General features: G+C 41.5%; 1 protein-coding gene across 2 annotated transcripts in view; it reads right to left on the bottom strand.

Annotated features, from left to right (window-relative positions):
• Nucleotides 1-293: 293 nt before the first annotated feature.
• The window catches only part of SH3GLB1 (SH3 domain containing GRB2 like, endophilin B1), a 62,976-nt gene continuing 44,195 nt past the window's right edge, over nt 294-19,074 (bottom strand). The window contains exons 11-12 of one of the 2 annotated variants that reach the window (XR_013384254.1): nt 10,336-10,459; nt 294-2,273 (exon numbers count right to left, since the gene is read on the bottom strand). The gene's annotated coding sequence lies outside the window, so the exon portion shown is untranslated. The remainder of the gene's footprint in view (nt 2,274-10,335; nt 10,460-19,074) is intronic. The other variant, XR_013384253.1, reaches the window with a different exon arrangement.

Genomic DNA, 19,074 nt, shown 5'->3' with positions numbered 1-19,074 from the left:
TATTGTTCAATTAGGATAAAATCAAATCTCATGTTTCTCTCCTACTGTCTTGTTTGGGGGCAGAGGTGTAGGGGTAGAGAAAGTGAGCGGCAGGATAAGTAAGCTTCTGAAATACTGCCCAAGGTGTGACAACAGAAAAATACCCTCATTGGAGGAGGGGTGATGAGCATGGGGGTCGGGGAACAGCCTCAGCAGCTGCTCCCACAGAAGTCGCTTTGCACTGATTTCTGCTGGCATGTCCAATTAGGAAGCAGGGGCATGACACAGTTAGGGATCCGGCAGAGAGAGCCAGCTCAAGTCCTTCACTGGTGGAACTTTAATTAGCATGCTTCAGAGAGGAAAGGGGAGGAGGGAGGCTGATGGCAAAGCATTATGGGGAGTTTTAGAAAGGGGAGTTCAGAAGAGTCAGTTTGATCCAAACCAAGAATGTATGAGGATTGCACATCTGTTCTTATCCCTTAGCCATTAATCATAGCCGGTGTTTTTGGTGATTTTTAAGGGGACGGAAGGAGGAAAGTGTTTGGGTGAAGGGTGGGGTGGAGACATTGGGAAAGAATACAGGTGGAGGAGGAGAGAAAAAAAGCTTATCTTGTCGCCAAAGCTTGCACCTGGCTCTTTCTCAGCGGCTGTTCTGGTTAAGAGCATGCTTTCATTTTTTTTCTTCTTGTGGATACTCAGGTTTCTTCTCAAATAATGAGGGAAAATCCCATATTTGCTTCCAGACTGTTAATCTGGGCCTAAGATATCTATCTTTCCCCCTGACTTTTTCCACTTTGCTTGAACCAAATCAAATGAACCCTAAAATATCTGATACATTGGCCTGGCAGCCAGAATGAAAGCCCAGGTTCTGGCTCATTCATGTGATGTTTCAGACCTTCCAGGTAGAAATGTCCCTGCCCTCAGTAGTAACCTTGTTTTATATGTGATATCCAGGGTCATAAATACTTGTATTCTGCTGTTTGCCCTATGACTCCAGTATTTTTTAAAAAATTTATCTAGATGGAAAAAGAAACTATTCATCCGTTTCTTCAAAACTTTTTTGTTAGCCTTAGAGAATCATGCATCAAAGTATTGTCAAATGGTGTTTTGACTCAGTTCCTGATTAGGCTCTTAAAATAAGAGGATTTTACTTCCTTAAACCTTCCTCTACTTCAAAGGACAACCGAGTGCCCCTAGTTGGAAGGATTGCAACCTTCTAGTCAGCTGGCCCTCAGGACAATGCAAACCAAAGCAACTGTCACTATATCACAACCTAGGCCCAGGAATACCTGCTTATCCCAGAAGCTCCGGAATCATGCCCAGAGCTGCCTCTCTGAAGCCCTCAGGAGAGAGAAAATACTTCAGAAATCACTCAGAATTCTGAACTCATCATATATAATAGAGCAGAATGAAAAATCTGGATTTGTTTTGTGGAATGGTAAAGAAATAGTATCTTGTTGTGAGGGTAGATTAGTCTGGAAATGAATTCACCAGGAATGTGCCATGAAGCAATACTAAGAGACAATCGTGACATTCTTCACAGAGTAATTAGCTTTTGAAGGGAGACGTCCAGTCAGACGCTTGTTCAGAGAATCTGGCGAGAACCTGGCAACAACCAGAGAGCAGAACCAAGTGATAGACTTCCAGTATCTCTTGAAAATCACTTTTGTTTTCAGGAATTTTACAGTCCTTGGGAAGGTGGATAGTGTAGCCTCCATTATAACTGCAATTGTATGTATGAACCTCAGCCTCACCTATCATCTGAACTCCTTGAAGGTAGAAATCCTGTCTCTTTCACTCATTAGTAGGTGTACAGAGTGTAATAAATCTGCCTGAGTGGAACTGAACTGAACTCCAGGGACGGCTGGACATGTCCTACTACTGTAGACTGTAGCAACTCAGCATTTTCTACTTTCTAGCAAGTCCAGTAGGAAACCTTCACAAAATGGGAGGCTGAAAATCACCCTGGAACAAGAAGTGTATTTCCCCATAAATATCCCTGTCACTATAGAGGGGTGTGTGGTCTGCGTTGGGGCAGGGGAAGTTGCTCAAGTTTTTCCACAGCTTCAGCAAGTAACTTCAAGTTCTTAGATATTTGACCATCAATCATAAGACCGTCCAACTCCAAATTCAGTTTTTACATTCACCAGCCCACCCTTAAATTTCCAAGGTGGTTTTCCTGATGACTTTCAACCGAGAAGGAGAAGCCCCAGCCAGGAGTTTCTTTTCAGATGCAAGGAGAAGAGAAGCTAAAATAAGTCTTCATAGTCTCTTCATTCAGGAAATTTAGATCTCTGTTCAAGAATGAAGATGAAAATAAATCATGGTTAATAGGCAATGGGAAACTGAGAAGACTGAGTATATAATCATGAGAGAGTTTCTGAAAACCAAAATGTGGATCAGAAAGCTGGCAAGCTCAATACTCTAATGCAACCAAGTCCATGTGTAGAATTAGACTTTGGGCCTCTTGTGGGATTTCAAGATGGTCCCTACAACCTAGGGAATGCCACTGGATGAGAATAACTGAGTTTCCATGGGGCCTTACAATTAATTTTAAGTGAATAAATTTCTAGATCTTCAATTTCCAATTATACTCTTTTCTATTTTTTTTTATACTCTTTTCTAAAATTGATCTGCCAAGCCTGTGTTCTGCTGACTGATTCTTCTCACCTCTTATTTTATTTTGTTTTTATTGTTTTTAAGATTTATGTATTTATTTGAGAGAGAAAGAGAGAGAAAAAGAGAGAGAGCGAGTGGTGGGGAGGGAGAAGGAGAGAGAGAGAGGATCTGAGAATCTCAGGCAGACTCCCCACTGACCAGGGTGCCTGACTTGGGGCTTGATCTCATGGCCTTGAGATCATGACCTGAGCTGAAGTCAAGAGTCGGTCACTTAACCTACTGAACCACCCAGGTGCCCCCTCACCTCTTATTTTAAATGTCTTTATTGCAAATGAAAGACAAACCTCTTACCCAGTTTAAGTCTTACGAATGTACATTACCCCAAGGGCCCAAACAAGGGGACAATTTCAGGATACCTTGCTCCTGAAGGGAGTCTTGTGAGTGCCAGAAAGCAGTCCCTTATTTCACCCAATTGACAAACTCTTGGCAAACTGAGGGCTTGCTTATCTACTCATCCATCCATCCATCCACCGTCTAATTAACATTCAAAAGTGAGATGGTTGTCACAGGGGTGAGCATTAACATGGAGCTTATTTGAGCTGAAAAATAAAGTAGGACTTTTTCTGACAGAAAGTGATTCTGATTGGGATGGTTGGTTTGACAATGAGAGCTGGGTTTGCTAATTTATATGATAGATACTGTCTATAAATTAAATGGATTAGGTATGCAGTTCCAAGATTTTGATAAAAAACAGATTCAGAGCCCATAGACATCATAGAATATGATAGAGTATGTTGGAAATTAAACATATGATGAACATTTCTCAATGTCAGTTCAAAATTATGTAGGGTACACATAGATTCTTTTTCAAAAATTATAAGGGAAGGGATCCCTGGGTGGCTCAGCGGTTTAATGCCTGCCTTCGGTCCAGGGCGTGATCCTGGAGTCCCGGGATTGAGCCCCACATCAGGCTCCCCACAGAGAGCCTGCTTCTCTTTCTGCCTGTGTCTCTGCCTCTCTCTCTCTCTCTCTCACTCTGTGTCTCATGAATAAATAAATAAAATCTTTAAAAAAAATTATAAGGGAAGACACAAGAAGATTTGAAGATAACCACTCTGGGGATTCAGCAGAGACTAGGACAAGCTGGAATGATCTGAAGAGGTTTGTTGAAGTGAGACTGGATTATATATTAGCTAGGATGGCTCAAAGTGAAAGGCAGGGAAAGGATATCTGGTCCTTTGTTCAATGTTGACAGCACATGCAAGGACTTCGAGGTTGTACCATGTGTGTCCAGCGGCAGGATGATAATATGACCAGTCTCAGGACAGGAACCTATGGAATGGCAGGAATGGCTTGAGCCTCCTGTCTCAGCCTGAAAAGATTTAGTATCTTTCTTGTTGGGGAGTAGAAGGAGAGTAGATTGGATAGGTGAATGGACAATAGGGCATGTTGGAAAAGGTTTGGAAACTCCATGAAGGACTTAAGCCACATGAACAAAGCAGACTTCACTCACTGTTAATCTCTTAACTTTCAAAAAAAAAAAAAAAATCCCTTAACTTTCCTAAGCAGGGTATGCTGCTCTTCTGGATCACCATAAAGTTATTTCAATTATTCTATAGGATGTCTCCCATGTCATGGCGAATTTTTTTTTACATTTTGATCACCTCCATCATTAGTCCGTGAACTCTTCCATAACATGGATTATATCTTATATGTGTTTGTAACCCCAGGGCCCAGCACATATCCCCTCAAGTGATAGGCTCTTAATAAACCTTTTTTAAAAAGAAATAAAATAATAAACAAAATAAACCCAAAAGGAAGGTGAAAAGGGATGAGATAGGAAAAAAAGCCCAATATGTTATAGTGCTGTATGTATGTATATATGTATAAATATATATAAATTTATATACAGTTCCTGTATATATAGCAGGGACACCGTGCTAGTCCTCCCAAGTCCTCCCAGCTGGAAGGAAATCCTTTCTCCTCTGACCAGCTGTTTATTGCGCTTTGTCCATAGCCTTGCACTTTTAGCTTGATGTATAATCACTTATCTTCATTAATTTTCATTATGTTTTTAGGCTGATGAAGTCTGATATATGTAACTCACACATAGGTGACCTGCAGTAGTTAAAAAGCAACACCTCAAGGAAACAACTACTTAAAAAAAAATGTTTTCTCCTTTAACCATTGGATGGGTCACTGCAGCTGACAGAGAATATCACTCCGTGCAACCATAGGAAAATAATTTGTTTCTTTTTTTTGTTTCGTATTTAAATTTTTCACCCTAAAATCTGTCCTATCTATGAAATCCTTCCTAATGGACACTACAGGTTGCTTACTCAGTACCCATTCCTGCATATGCAACTAAGAAAAAAACTCCTGGTTTTCTTTTCAGGTATCTACCCTTTCCCTCTATGACTTCTGGAACTCCTAGGATAGAGCCTATGGATCTAAGCTAATCATGATAATCCCATTCCCTTTGCTAGTCATTGGTTTAGAAATGACCAGAGAAAGCTGAAACAGAAGTGTCCTTGTACAGCAAGACTTACTGCAGAAAGGACCAAATCTCTTTAGCCTAAGTAAAATTTAAGGGAAGGAAGAAGTTTCTCTTTAGGGCATTGACCAGACATTAGGTAAAAGCAGAGATTTTTTTTTTTTTTTTAAGATGGTGAGGTCAGCAAGGATCTTAATTTATTTCTCATGCTTTGCTTAGACAAGATAATGCACTTAGTACTGCTTGGTTGGTCTCAAATGCTTGGCCAGCTCTCAAAGAGCATTTGATTTGGGGAAAGGATAGAACAGGGCATTCCCAGCCAGCCTTATCAGGACCAGACAGTACTCAGAACTGTAGCCTCAATTGTGTATATGCCCTTTTGTGAAACCTTTAAAAGGCTGGATCTGCTTACAGAGCCATTAACTATGGGATCCCAAAAGTCACCTTACAGGGATGGTTGAGCATCCCTCTCCTAAGTACACACCAGTCATTAAGCAGGAGCCTTTTACTCTTAACCATTCCCAACCCGAGACATACCTAACAGATGCAGGGAGAGCTTCCCAATCTGGGTAGAAATAAAAAGTTCTATTTATTCTGTTAATATATCATTGACTGACCCTAAAGTGGGATGGTCAAAGGAGGCAACATGGAGGAAGGACTTGTGATCCATTCATTCCCTCATAAACTCAGCCTTTCTCAACCAGGGTTGCTCTTTTGAACCATAGCACACAGTGATTTGAGTGACTGTTTATTGAATGTTTTCTCATTCTAAGATTGGTACATAGCTAGTGTCATTGGTGATGCATGGGAAACAAGTCAGTTCATACAGTGGATGATGGGGACATTAGGACTTACTTCTCGTATGGAACCGCAGTTCATTTATTCAGTATGTTTACTGAATGTCTACTATGTGCCAGGGTGCTCTTCTAGGCACTGGTTATCCAGCAGTGAGCAAAACAAAGTCCCTGCTTCATGGACCTTACACATACATTCACTGTGTATGTGTACAGATAATATGCATGATATATGCCTGGTCTTGAGGAAAGGGATGGAATTTAGATAGCAAAAGGGAAAGGAAGGCCATTTAAAAAGATCTAGGAAGGCCAAACCATCTGGAAGTCCATGACCCAGCTAGTTCCTGCTCTGCTCTGGTCATTTCCACCAACCAGAAGGACTAAAAGGGCAGGCTCCCATCTCTGACCACCAAACCTCATCATCCTTAAGCACATGTTTCTTTGTCCATGGGGCCATGGTTAGGTTGCACTTTTAGGGGGCTGATAGTACAGGAGTCAGATGTCACCTAGGTTATGACCAGGAATTTGGCACCAAGGTAGGCGTCTTGAACCACCAGAAGAGTAGATACCTCCCAACATGGTACGATTTAAGGTTCCTGAAGTCATCCTTCTCCTCACAAATACTTTTCTCCAGAGCTTGCTAAGGAGCTCCAGATGCTACCCTTATATTCTTCTTTAGCCTAGGACAGAAGTTCCTGATGTTTCTCAGTTCATGATACATATATTTTTTTCATGGCTCTCCCAGGTCAAAAGAAATATCTAACAGTTCTATTTATTAAGTAGTTAAGACCAGATAACTTAATTTGTGGTTGTTTGTGCAGAATCTGGCAAATGTCTCTCTGCTTTTCTCCAAAACTTAAAATATCCCACTGTACCCCTCTGTAAGGTCATTGTGGAATGCTTGACACATGTTTGTCATCATAGACTTATGCCATAGAAAGTCCTTATTAAGATGTAAATCATCCTTTCAACCCTGAAAGCCAAATGCATCTGCCTGGTTTGTTGGAGAGTGGTCTGAGCCTAAAGAGATGGAATGCAGGGTGGTTCAATTTGGATGGAGGGAAAAGGAGGTAAAGGCCAGGTTATAAAGTGCTATGGGAGTCATACCTGTGAAGGGGAAAAGGCTGCCTGACAAGAGGAGAAAGAGAAAGAAGTAAGAGCCCTGCATGGAAAGCCTGCAGAGCCACAGGAAGTGAAGGCAAGTGGGTAGATCATGAAGTAGATACAAGTTATCTAGCCCCGGGAGGGCATGAAGCCTCCAGTGTGTACCCAGTCAAGTGAACCAGTACTTCAGTGTTCCTGACATTCCAAAGATGCCTCTCTTGGCCCTATCGACCCCATTCCTCCATGGAGTAGAGATTAAATAAATGACCAATCTCTGAATAACTAAGGCATATTCAGGTTTTTGTTTTTGCTATATTACTAATAGCTTGATCTCATAATTTAAGTTTCTCCAAAAGCAGAGCCCAAGTCAAGCATTTAGATAGGAATCTAGTCATTTGGGAAATGATTCCAAATAATTCCCCGAGGGAACACGGAGAGTGCACAGGGAGAAGGAAGAAGTCCATCTAGTGTGCATTATCAAAGTCACTGAGTTTGGCTACAGGGGTTGAACTCTGCAAGGACCATTGAGGCATACAGAATGGCTTCCAGGATTGTCTATCCATCAGACAGGAGATTGGGGCATCAGTCCAATGGCTTCCATCTTCCTTTGGCTGAAAGTTATCCCTGGGGGCTTTGACTACTTTCTTTTCTTAGAGAATGGGTATGTAGGCTGAGTGGGCTCCTGTTTTGTTTTTTTGTTTTTTTAAAAATTTTTATTTATTTATGATAGTCACAGAGAGAGAGAGAGAGAGAGAGGCAGAGACACAGGCAGAGGGAGAAGCAGGCTCCATGCACCGGGAGCTCGATGTGGGATTCGATCCTGGGTCTCCAGGATCGCGCCCTGGGCCAAAGTCAGGCGCCAAACTGCTGTGCCACCCAGAGATCCCCTGTTTTTTTTGTTTTTTTTTTGTTTTTTGAGAAACCCTTGAAATGAAAGAACAGAGAAAAACTTGAGGTGAAACTGTCCATGACAGCTGTGGATATGATGCTATGGAGATACATTTCTATTACCTGCAACCTTGAGTTCTGACTAACCTTTTTTTTTTTTTTTAAAGAGTTTATTTGTTTATTCATGAGAGACACAGAGAGAGGAGAGACATAGGCAGAGGGAGAAGCAGGATCCCTGCAAAGAGCCCGATGTGGAACTCAATCCCAGGACCCCAGGATCATGACCTGAGCTGAAGGTGTAGACACTCAACCGCTGAGCCACCCAGACAGTCTCAGTTCTGACTAATCTTATTGTTTAGGATGAGTCAAGGGGCTGGGCTTCTGAGTTTTAATCTTGGCACTATGTGGTCTTGGGCAGGATCCTTCACATCTCTGGGCCTCAGCTTCCTCCTCTGCTGGATGAGGGAGGTGGACCACACACGTTTTGAGGAGCCCTTTAATCAATATTCTATCACTTGACCCCAACTTTCTATTTACCATGATTATACTCATGAATTTCAGTATCGGCCACCTTAGTAACCACCTCCTCTCTTTCTTAAATAGCTTCTTAAAGGCTGCCCAGATGGTCTGGGATGAGACTGGAATTTATATGCAGACTATATGTCTGTACCAGACAACCCTGAATCAACTTTAAAATACAGAACTCAAATTACATTTTCCCCTTTCTTTTTTTTTTTTTTATGATAGTCACAGAGAGAGAGAGAGAGGCAGAGACACAGGCAGAGGGAGAAGCAGGCTCCATGCACCAGGAGCCCGATGTGGGATTCGATCCCGGGTCTCCAGGATCGCGCCCTGGGCTAAAGGCAGGCGCCAAACCACTGAGCCACCCAGGGATCCCAGCCCTTTCTTTAATCCATTCATTTATTCAATAAAATTATACTGAATGCCTACCATGTATCAGTCACCATGCTAGATCCTGGTATGCAGCAGCAAACAAGAAAGGCAAAGCCCCTGTCCTTCTGTCCTTTTGAAATTTACATTTTAATGGAGAAGGGCATATAATAAACAATTAAACAATTAAGTACTAAGGGGAAGACAAGTTTTATGAAGTAGAAAAAAATAGGCTAAGGAGATAGAAATTGGTGGGGTTCTATTTCTATAGGATGAAGGCTAGTTGCCTGCATGGTCTTCATTGATGACCTTAATTGGGGTCGTAGATGTCTGCATGCCAACCCTTAAAACCTTTCTCTTTCCACAGTTTAAGACCCTTCCCAAGACCTTCAGACCCCTATCCTCTATTTCCAGCTGGATGGAGCCTTGTATGACAGGTTGTATTTTCCAAAGATGGCTGCCACAAGATCTCCTGCTCTACATGCTCTTCCTATGAGGTGCTTTTAAACTCCTCCTATCAAGAGGTAGATACTATGCTCTTCCCTTTGAATCTGGGTAGGCTTATGACATTGGAATAAGTGATGTTATTAAAATTCTGAGGCTAAGTCACTGAAGATAATACAGTAAACAGGGACTCAAATAGATATTTGCACACTCAAGCTCACAACAGCGCTATCTGCAATAGCCAAGAGGAGGAAGCAAACAAAGTGTCAACTAATAAACAGAATGTGGCATATACATGCAATGTAATATTATTCAACCTTAAAAAGAAAGGAAATTCTGACACATGCTACTATATGAATGAATCTTGAAGACATTAGGCTAAGTGAAATAAACCAACCACAAAAGGATGGACCTTTATAATTCCACTTACATGGGTTTCCTAGAATAGTCAAATTCATAGAAACAGAAAAGAGAATAGTGGTTGTGAGGTGCTTGGGAGTGGGGAAAATAAGGAGTTGTTTAATGAGTGTGGAATTTCAGTTTTGCAAGATGATAATATTCTAGAGATTAGTTACACAACAATGTGAATATATACAACTAACCTGTACACTCGAAAGTGGTTAGGATGGAAAATTGTACATGTTTTTTTTGACCACAACTAAAAAAATGTGTGATGTAGTTTCCGCCTTGCTTACTGGAAAACTTGCAGTAGATTATTGAGCCACCATGGAAATGGTCTAACTCTCTGAAGCCACCATGCTGTGAGGAAGTCCAAACTCGCTCATGTAGACATACCACATGAAGTGGCCCTTGGATATGGGCCATATACTGGCCAGTTCTGGCTTCTCCAGCCACCATCTGACTGGCCATATACTGGCCAGTTCTGGATTCTCCAGCCACCATCCAACCTCATGAGAGGGCCTGAACCAGAGTAGTCCAGCTAGGATCTTCCCCAAATTCCTGACCTATAGGAAACTTGAAAGATAATAAAATCATTGTTCCTTTAAACCACTAAATTTTGGCATAATTTGTTTGTTACACATCAATAGCTAACCAGATATTTTACCTCAATCCCTTGGGTCAATACTGACGGAAGGCAGAAAGGTATTAAGTAGTTCTAACCTACCACTGCAATGCCTGATGGTTTGGTCCTGTAGATTCATAGCTCTTTGCAAGAAGGGCTCCGTGTCCATCACTGTAGTAGTTATGGCTCCATGATCCCGCAAAGTGCTTGGTGTACTTCATTCTGTAAATATATACTAAGTACTTATTATATGCTATGGACTGTGCTAGAACTACATGATGCATAAAATATGCTCCTCCCTCTCATGGAGTGTAATCTACTGGAAGGACAGCCATTAAACAGATTGTGGTGAGTTCAATGAAGGAAAAGAACTAGGTGTGTTTAGAAAGAATTAACAGAGGGACATAATTTAGACTGCAGGAGAGTATCAGGGCAGGGTCTCTGAGAAAGTGACATTCACGTGGAGGCTGGCAGGGTGAGAAGGCAATAACCCTCTACTGGAAGAATACAGTGAAGAGTAATCCAGGCATAGGAGACAGCCCTTGTGAAGGTTTTGGAGCCCCAAGACCTTGCTGTATATAATATGCTCAATACACGTGTGTTTGTCGGTGCCCGCTCAGAGCTGTAGGTGTGGTCCAGGTCTGCCCCACAAGTGTCTCATCCTGCTTGAACTAGTGCTATCAGGGTTGGGTCTTCTTGTGGTGCTGGTAGAAGCCCAAGAAGGCAAGCCCAACTATGCAAACCCAGTACAAGCTGCCATTTATGTGCTTTCCGCATTTCACTGGACAAAGGCGGTCACATGATCCAGCCCAGCATCAATGCAGCATCCATGGAAAAGAGGGACAGAGGTACACCCACTTTTCGGGACAATCTTCTACATCTGTCAAAAGCCCTGTATTCTCACCTATTATGACTCTTGCCTGGGCTCGCCCTTTTCATCTCTGTTAATAATTTTGTAGACTGTACGGATACCAACTAGACTTCCAGGTGGGTCATGCCCCCTCTCCTGGCCTCTCCAACCATTTACAGTGGCTCAGGCTGATGCCTTATTTGATTTTCCATCCTCATCAGTCTGCCTCATTCTGCAGCATTTAACTGTCTGTACCAGCTGTATCCGGCTATGACAAGAAAATCTGATGAAAATGTAGGGTGCTGGCAAAAATCATTTCATGTAGATAAATTAAAATAAAATCGCTTAGGCTGATTAAAACCCTGAAGAAGAATTGAATTGGAACAGGATAATAAAACTCACTTATCTTATAGAGATGCCATGAAAATTAGCTAGTCAGTATTCATGATTTGAACACAAAAGAAAAATTGTTATTGATTTACATATAATGTCTCTGTTGTGTCTTCCAAAAGCCTCTTCAACTAATGTATAATGAGATGGCAAAACCAAATGTTAAGCTTAGGACACATTCATCATGGCTTTCCTTTCTCTTTTTTTCTTTCCTTTCCTTCCTTTCTTTCTTTCTTTCTTTCTTTCTTTCTTTCTTTCTTTCTTTCTTCTTCTTCTTTCTTTCTTTTTTTTTTTTTTGCCAAAGAATACCATTAGCAGTGGCAAAGATAACAGCCCTCTCGGCACTGGATGGAAAAAGCTCAGAGAGCTGGCCCTAGACCTAGACATTTAAAAGAACTGCAGAGTAGATCGTAAAACACCATTGCATTCATAAAGTATGGTTCATTAGATTTTTGATGAAAAACTTCAAGAGGCATCTGTTTTCCCTTCTCTGTTCTCATCCCATCTCCCATCACCATTAGAGACCATTTTGTAGTAAATTATGGCCTGGTCTCAAGCCTGATTATTCCCGGCCTGCTTGGCTTGGCTGTCTTCTTTCTCTTGCCAACCAGTGTCCCTCCATCTCACAGCTTCTTAGCCCTAAACTCTGAGAGCACAGAAGCAGAAATAAAGAGGAGGGACTCATGCCAATTCATTATGCCTCTTTTTGGTGGTGCTGGTAAGAGGTCTGCTGGGAAAGGAGCCTGGAATTATGGACCTCATTAACTGAGGCAAAGGAGGGTGGACCCTGTGCTGCCATTCAGCTTGATAGCACAGTTTAGGGGCAAAACCTCCTTCCCTTCCAGCTTGTCTTACCATTGTCTATTGAGAAGGACTTTCCAGTGGGTTTTGGCTTTCTTCAGAGTTGGATGATATCCTGTTGTAGTGATAATGGTTATAATTATATGAAGACACATGCATATAATGTGCGTGCAAGGCACTGTGCAGTGGGTGCCAGGCACTGTGCAGAGTACTGGTGACTTATCTCATTTAATCCCCATAAAGACCCTAGAGGTGAGAACTGTTACAGTGCTTATTTTATAGAGCAGTAACCCAACTTGCCCAAGACCATGGCTCAGAGCAGCATTAGAAACTGTGAAGAAAAGACCAACCTGTTCTCTCCAGTACAAGCAGCTCCATCATCTCCTATGGCTATCACACTGACACTCCCCTGTCCCCAAAGCACCAGAGCTTGTGTGGTTGTAAAACTCTTCCCACCTTTGTGGAGGGATTCCCCTGGGCTCCCTTCCACCCATTCCCCACTGCTTGCTTGTGGAATTTCCCTGCGCACATGGTGGCTGCCTGCAAGGTAGAGCTCCCATGGGCTTTCTCCCCAACCCTAAGACAGCAGATAAGGCCTACTGGGAAATACAGCACACTTCTTAGTCACACTGGTTTTGGATCCAGACTCCTGGGCTCTGTTCCTGCCTCTATTGCTTGTCTCCTCCATGACTTTGAGAAGTCGCTTAGCTTCTCTGGGCCTCCGTTTCTGGAGGTTAATTTTCATACTTATTGTCTAGAGCTGCTGCGAAGGTCAAATGCATGTAGTTTCAAGCACTTGGCAAATGCCCAATAAATACTAGCTATTGTTATTTCCTACTACATCCTTGTCACTGTCCAAGGACTAAAGAGGCATGAAAAACCCTGGGCTCAGATGAATTTAGGGTCTTCAGCAACCTTACATTGTCCTGGACTGTTCTAACTATTAATACTATTTTAGGCACATTATCGGTTAAATGGACTTTGGTGCACTGACTTGGGAGCCTTGTCACCATTTATTACATATAAATATGCTCTGAGTTTTGAGCAACCACCCTTCCAAAGACTCTTGGGAAAGCTCACTTACTGAGATGAGCTGATAGACTGGAGAAGAGGCACTCATTTCCTACACTAATGAGGAGGCTAGGAGGGTCCCTGATTACTTTAAGAAAGGGGGTTTCCCAACCCCCTGGAGGCACCAGAATGGGTTAAGAGACAGGAGGGAAGAAAATCCATTTCCTGGAATAGCACCCACTGGGCAGGAACCATCATCTGTGGTTGAATAGTATGTTTCGCTGCATTTTAGAAGCTGCACTCTATCATGGCCAGAGAATAAGTGTCTGCTCCTATCCATTTTAAACATTGCTTAGGCTTAATGGTGTAATAGTTCATTGGGGGAACTCTTAGTGTAGAAATTAGAGCAGGACTTTTGGAGGTAGGGAGCCTTGGGTCAAATCCCAGTCTCTGCCACTCTATCAGATGGGTGATTTAAGAGCCTTTATTTCCCTTTTTGTAAAAGAGAGATAAGAGTGCTACTCACCTCACAGGTTGTTAGAATGAGATAATGGGTGTAAATCACTTATAGCACAGTGCCTGGCATGCAGGAAGCACTTAAATCATAGTAGCTATTATTATTTCACTTTTTTCTTAAGTTGCAAGGTCTCTCTTGATAGGGCTTTTGGGAGAGAGGAAGCTGGGAGGCAGGTAGGAAAGACCAGCAAAGGAATCCCTGCCCACTACTTGCTTATAACTGTGGTTCGTGTATCAGTAATGTGAAGCTAACACAGATGAAGACAAGTGATCACAGATGGAAGGAGATCTCTCCACCACAGCCAGCTGGGTTTCTAAGATAGACACATGGCTGCTAAGAGCTTAATAAATTTCTGGGTCAGTACTAATATTTGCCCATTACGAACCATTTTTTATGTTTTTATTTATTTATGAGAGACACAGAGAGAGCTAGGGACATAGGCAGAGGGAGAAGCAGGCTCCTCGCAGGGAGCCTGATGTGGGACTGGATCCCCAAACTGGGATCATGCCCTGAGCTGAAGGCAGATGGTCAACCACTGAACCACCCAGGCGTCCCTGCCAATTACTAATCTAAGGGGAATTTTTTTTGCATTATTGCATTGGAATGCATGCACTATTGCTGGCTATATGTTCTCCAGTCTAGGGAAATATGGATGTGACCAATGGCTCCTCCAGCTCTCAAGTGGTAAGCAGACAACTGTGCCATGTGTTCGGCAAACCCTGAAGTGTGGCATTACCATAGTAGTGATGAAGTCACTCTTCCAGCAAAGCAATATACAAAGTTCATACAACCTTTGATTGTATGAAAGATTGTTTTGCTGTATCAATCATAGTGAAGCAGATATGGTAATCTCTTTATAAAAATGACCATCTTCTGTTAAAACTAAAACCAAAAATAAAATGAACAACAGCCTTGAAAATTCCCCGAGAGGACAAAACCAGTTTAGTTCTACAAGCAAAGCTTAATTTAGCTTAATTTGCAAGACAAACTTGACCTGGGTTATTTCTTGCTTATGCCTCTGAAAAATCCTAAACAAAACTTAAACTGTGTCCAAGCTTAATAAGAGGAAACCACTTATCAGTTCCCCATAATTTATGAAAATTCTAATATAACCAATCACTGTTAAGAAGCCCCTTATGAAACTCAACAGCAAAGAAAGAATCAATCCAATCATGAAATGGGCAAAAGACATGAACAGAAATCTCACAGAGGAAGACATAGACATGGCCAACATGCACATGAGAAAATGCTCTGCATCACTTGCCATCAGGGAAATACAAATCAAAACCACAATGAGATCCCACCTCACACCAGTGAGAATGGGGAAAATTAACACAGTAGGAAACCACAAATTTGGAGAGGATGCGGAGAAAGGGGAACCCTCCTGCACTGTTGGTGGGAATGTGAACTGGTGCAGCCACTCTGGAAAACTGTGTGGAGGTTCCTCAAAGAGTTAAAAATAGACCTGCCCTACGACCCAGCAATTGCACTGCTGGGGATTTACCCCAAAGATACAGATGCAGTGAAACGCTGGGACACCTGCACCCCGATGTTTCTAGCAGCAATGTCCACAATAGCCAAACTGTGGAAGGAGCCTCGGTGTCCATCGAAAGATGAATGGATAAAGAAGATGTGGTCTATGTATACAATGGAATATTCCTCAGCCATTAGAAACGACAAATACCCACCATTTGCTTCGACGTGGATGGAACTGGAGGGTATTATGCTGAGTGAAATAAGTCAATCGGAGAAGGACAAACATTATATGGTTTCATTCATTTGGGGAATATAAAAAATAGTGAAAGGGAATAAAGAGGAAAGGAGAAAAAATGAGTGGAAATCTCAGAAAGGGAGACAGAACAGGAGAAACTCCTAACCCTGGGAAATAAACTAGGGGTGGTAGAAGGGGAGGTGGGCTGGGGGTGGGGGTGACTGGGTGACAGGCACCGAGGTGGGCACTTGACGGGATGAGCACTGGGTGTTATTCTGTATGTTGGCAAATTGAACACCAATAACAAATACATTTATAAAAAAAAAAGAAGTCCCTTCTGTCTCACTACATATGCTACTGTATAATAATATATGTCTCAGCCTCATTCCATGTTTTGGTTTGTATGCTCCTGGTTTGCAAACTGCCTTTTTGTTGTGTGGGCACGATAAATTTTTACTAATTACTACCTCAGTGATTTGTTGTTTTACTCCTGTTGTTTCTGAATGTTCGACACTTTCCATGATTTCCATATTGACCAATTATATTTTTCATTGTTTTCTTTGCTGGTTGCTTAGGATCTCTCTATTCAGGATCACTGTTGACAGTGTCTCACATTCTATTAAGTCATGCCTCCTACCACTCTTCCTCCTTTCGGAAGAAGAGGCATTCTTCTTCCTTCAGCTCCCTTGAGCTCCTGAGTCTCAGCAGCCCTCCTGTGTCAGCTGTCTGGGAGCCGCAGGGCTAGAGTTTGCAGAAATTGGGCTTAAAATTAGCCACAATGCGCATCGTGTTGGGCATCAAGGGAAAGTGGAAATGGGCTGAGGAGAAGACCTAGATCCTTGGCTCCAGTGCCTGACAGTCCTGAGAGTAAAGGAATGGGAGGCGTTAGCATCAGCGAGGGAGAGGAAGGAGAAGACAGCATAGGGAATGTATTATCTCTGTAGACTCCAGGACCTTAAACCAGTGTAGCAGGTTCAAACTTAATGTCTCTATCGAAGTTTCAGTTTTCTCATCTGCAGAGTGAGGACAACAATCTCTATCTCACAGTGTTGTTTCAAGAATGAAATTAGAGAATGTGTGTAAAGCACACCATACAGTGACCAACATATTGATGAATGGCACTTGCTTTTTTTTTTTTTTTTTTTTTTTTTTTTTAATGGCATGTTTTTGCCAAATAAGGTATATAAGCCCCTCAGGGGAAACAAAGACTCTGGCTAGAAAGAATAATAAGGATTATATAGATTTGTTACCTTGGTAAAAGACAAATTTATAGAACATATTCCTGTATGGCTGAATTTTGGATTAATTTTTTTTTCCCAGAGAGGGAGTACATACACATGAAGGCGTGGGGGGTGGGGTAGGGGTTGGGAGGGGCTGAGGGAGAGGGAGAGAAGCTCCATACCCAGCCCAGAGCCCCACCTGGGGCTAGATCTCAAGACCCTGAGATCATAACCTGAGCCCAAATCAAGAGTCAGGGGCTTAACCAATTGAGCCACCCAGGCGCCCCTGGAATAAACTCTTTTAATCCATGGTCTCTTTCCCTGTTCCTGGTAAGATTGTATTCTGAGCATTTTCACTTGCTCACCAAATTTCTCATTAGTAATGGCCTATTTAATTGATAGAGTCAGTAAAATGGTATTACATTTCAGCTTAATTTAATAGTTTAGGGTAATATTTTGGGGAGTGTCATTACTCCTTACTGTTTCCACAGGTAGGTCAGCTTTAATGTGAAAGATAAAAAGGTAGATGTAGTAGTCCCTTTGCTTTATTTAAATAAGTAGTTCTCCAATATGTGCATCAGAATCACTTGGAGAGCTTGTTGAAATGCAAGAAGGCTAGATCTCACTCCCAGAGATTCTGAGGACTGCACTTTGAGAACCCCTGATTTAAGTCAAGGCTGATTTCTTTGCCCTTTCAGCTATGGTGGTTAATGAATGATCCCCATTTGGCTTGATGAACTTTGTAGGTATTTTTTTTTTTTAAGTTGGTTAAGTGGTAATTTATAGCTACTTCGTGTCAAAAACATTTTTTTTTTCCTGCTCCAAGAAAAGTTACTAACCCAGGAGTAGTGCAGAAAATAATAGGATATTGACCATATTTGGAGACACATATAAAAAAAAATGGTGTCTGTGTTACACACTGATTAAGAGCTTGGGTTTTGGGGTGGGAAGACAAGGAATGAGACCCAGCTCTGCTGCTATCTGGCTCTGTGGCTCTCTAAACTTTGTTTCCTTGTCTATAAAATGGGACCAAGGATACCTTTGCCAGATTTAAAGAAGGTAATGTGCATAAACTGTTCAAAAAATGTTAGCAATATTTTTCAAAGGAACATAAAAACTCAACAATGCCCAACCAAGACCATTAGTGCCACCATTCACATTTGCTCATTAGAACCCTTCAGAAAGCCTGAGCCCAAAGTGAGTTCTTTCCCTCTGAGGTGAAGGCTAGTTAAGCTCTGTCAATTCAGGGGGAGAGGGATTTCCAAAGGAATCTCTCACAAGCTGTCATTCAGTATTTTCTAGAAAATTCACACTGAGGAGTTTTGTTCTCTAAAATCAAAATAAATAAAACAGCCCCACTGATTAGCTGCCAACAGGATAATCTATTGTTTAAGTTAATTGCTGTTTAAGTTAATTAATAATTTGGGGTTTAGCATCAGTTGTTACTAAAACAGGAACAAGTTTGCCTTGTGTAGAGTAACTCAGGATGCAAGAGCTAGAAGGATGATAGAGATCACTGGGCTCCATCTTTTCATTCTACAGATGAGGAACCTGTTGGTCTGCCAGGTTAAGTGAATAATTTGCCTGAGGGGTACATAACCACAAATTTAATTTTTACTGGACTTGCTATCTAAATGCTCTCAGAAGGAATGGCTTATGATGAACTCTTCTAAAACCACAAGCATCTTAGTCTCCTGCCGTATATAATTGGTTTATATCTACACACCCTAAGTGGAAGATAAATTCATTTGATTTCTCAGGGCTGCATTATGAAACAAATTTATCTTGACACATTCTTCAGGAAGTTATATGGAATAAAGTTAACCATTTTATGATCACATCATTGAAATTGTTTCATATCTATAAAATGCAACTGGTAACACATACTTTCATAAAATTTCAATCAAAACGATCATGGGTGTATTCTATGATACAAACATTGGAACTTCAATGTCTCAGTTTTCTATTCCTGTAAGTACAGCATGGACCATTTTCCAAGAAAAATCTTGACCCTTTCTCTAATCACTCCTTTTTGCAGAGACTGATTTTCTGTACTTTCAGTTGGTTAATTTTTAGTAGAAATAATTTCAACTCATTTTCTACATGATTGGTTAACACATACGGATTTGTATTCCTTTTCATCAGAGAGCTTCAAATATTCAGCTGCCAAATTCTTATGAAAATCTTGGTAATAAAAAATATATATGGAACTTTGAGGTGCGTATAGTTCATTCATTGCTTTAGAAATTCTGATAGTGACAACAATAATAATAGTAATAATAAGAGAAATTGTAATTTACCAGGTGCCAATTACTGAGTCAAGTCTCCTCATGAACT

Source organism: Canis aureus, chromosome 8 (assembly GCF_053574225.1).
Source record: "Canis aureus isolate CA01 chromosome 8, VMU_Caureus_v.1.0, whole genome shotgun sequence".
Taxonomy (NCBI): Eukaryota; Metazoa; Chordata; class Mammalia; order Carnivora; family Canidae; genus Canis; species Canis aureus.
This window is presented reverse-complemented; position numbering and strand designations above follow the sequence as displayed.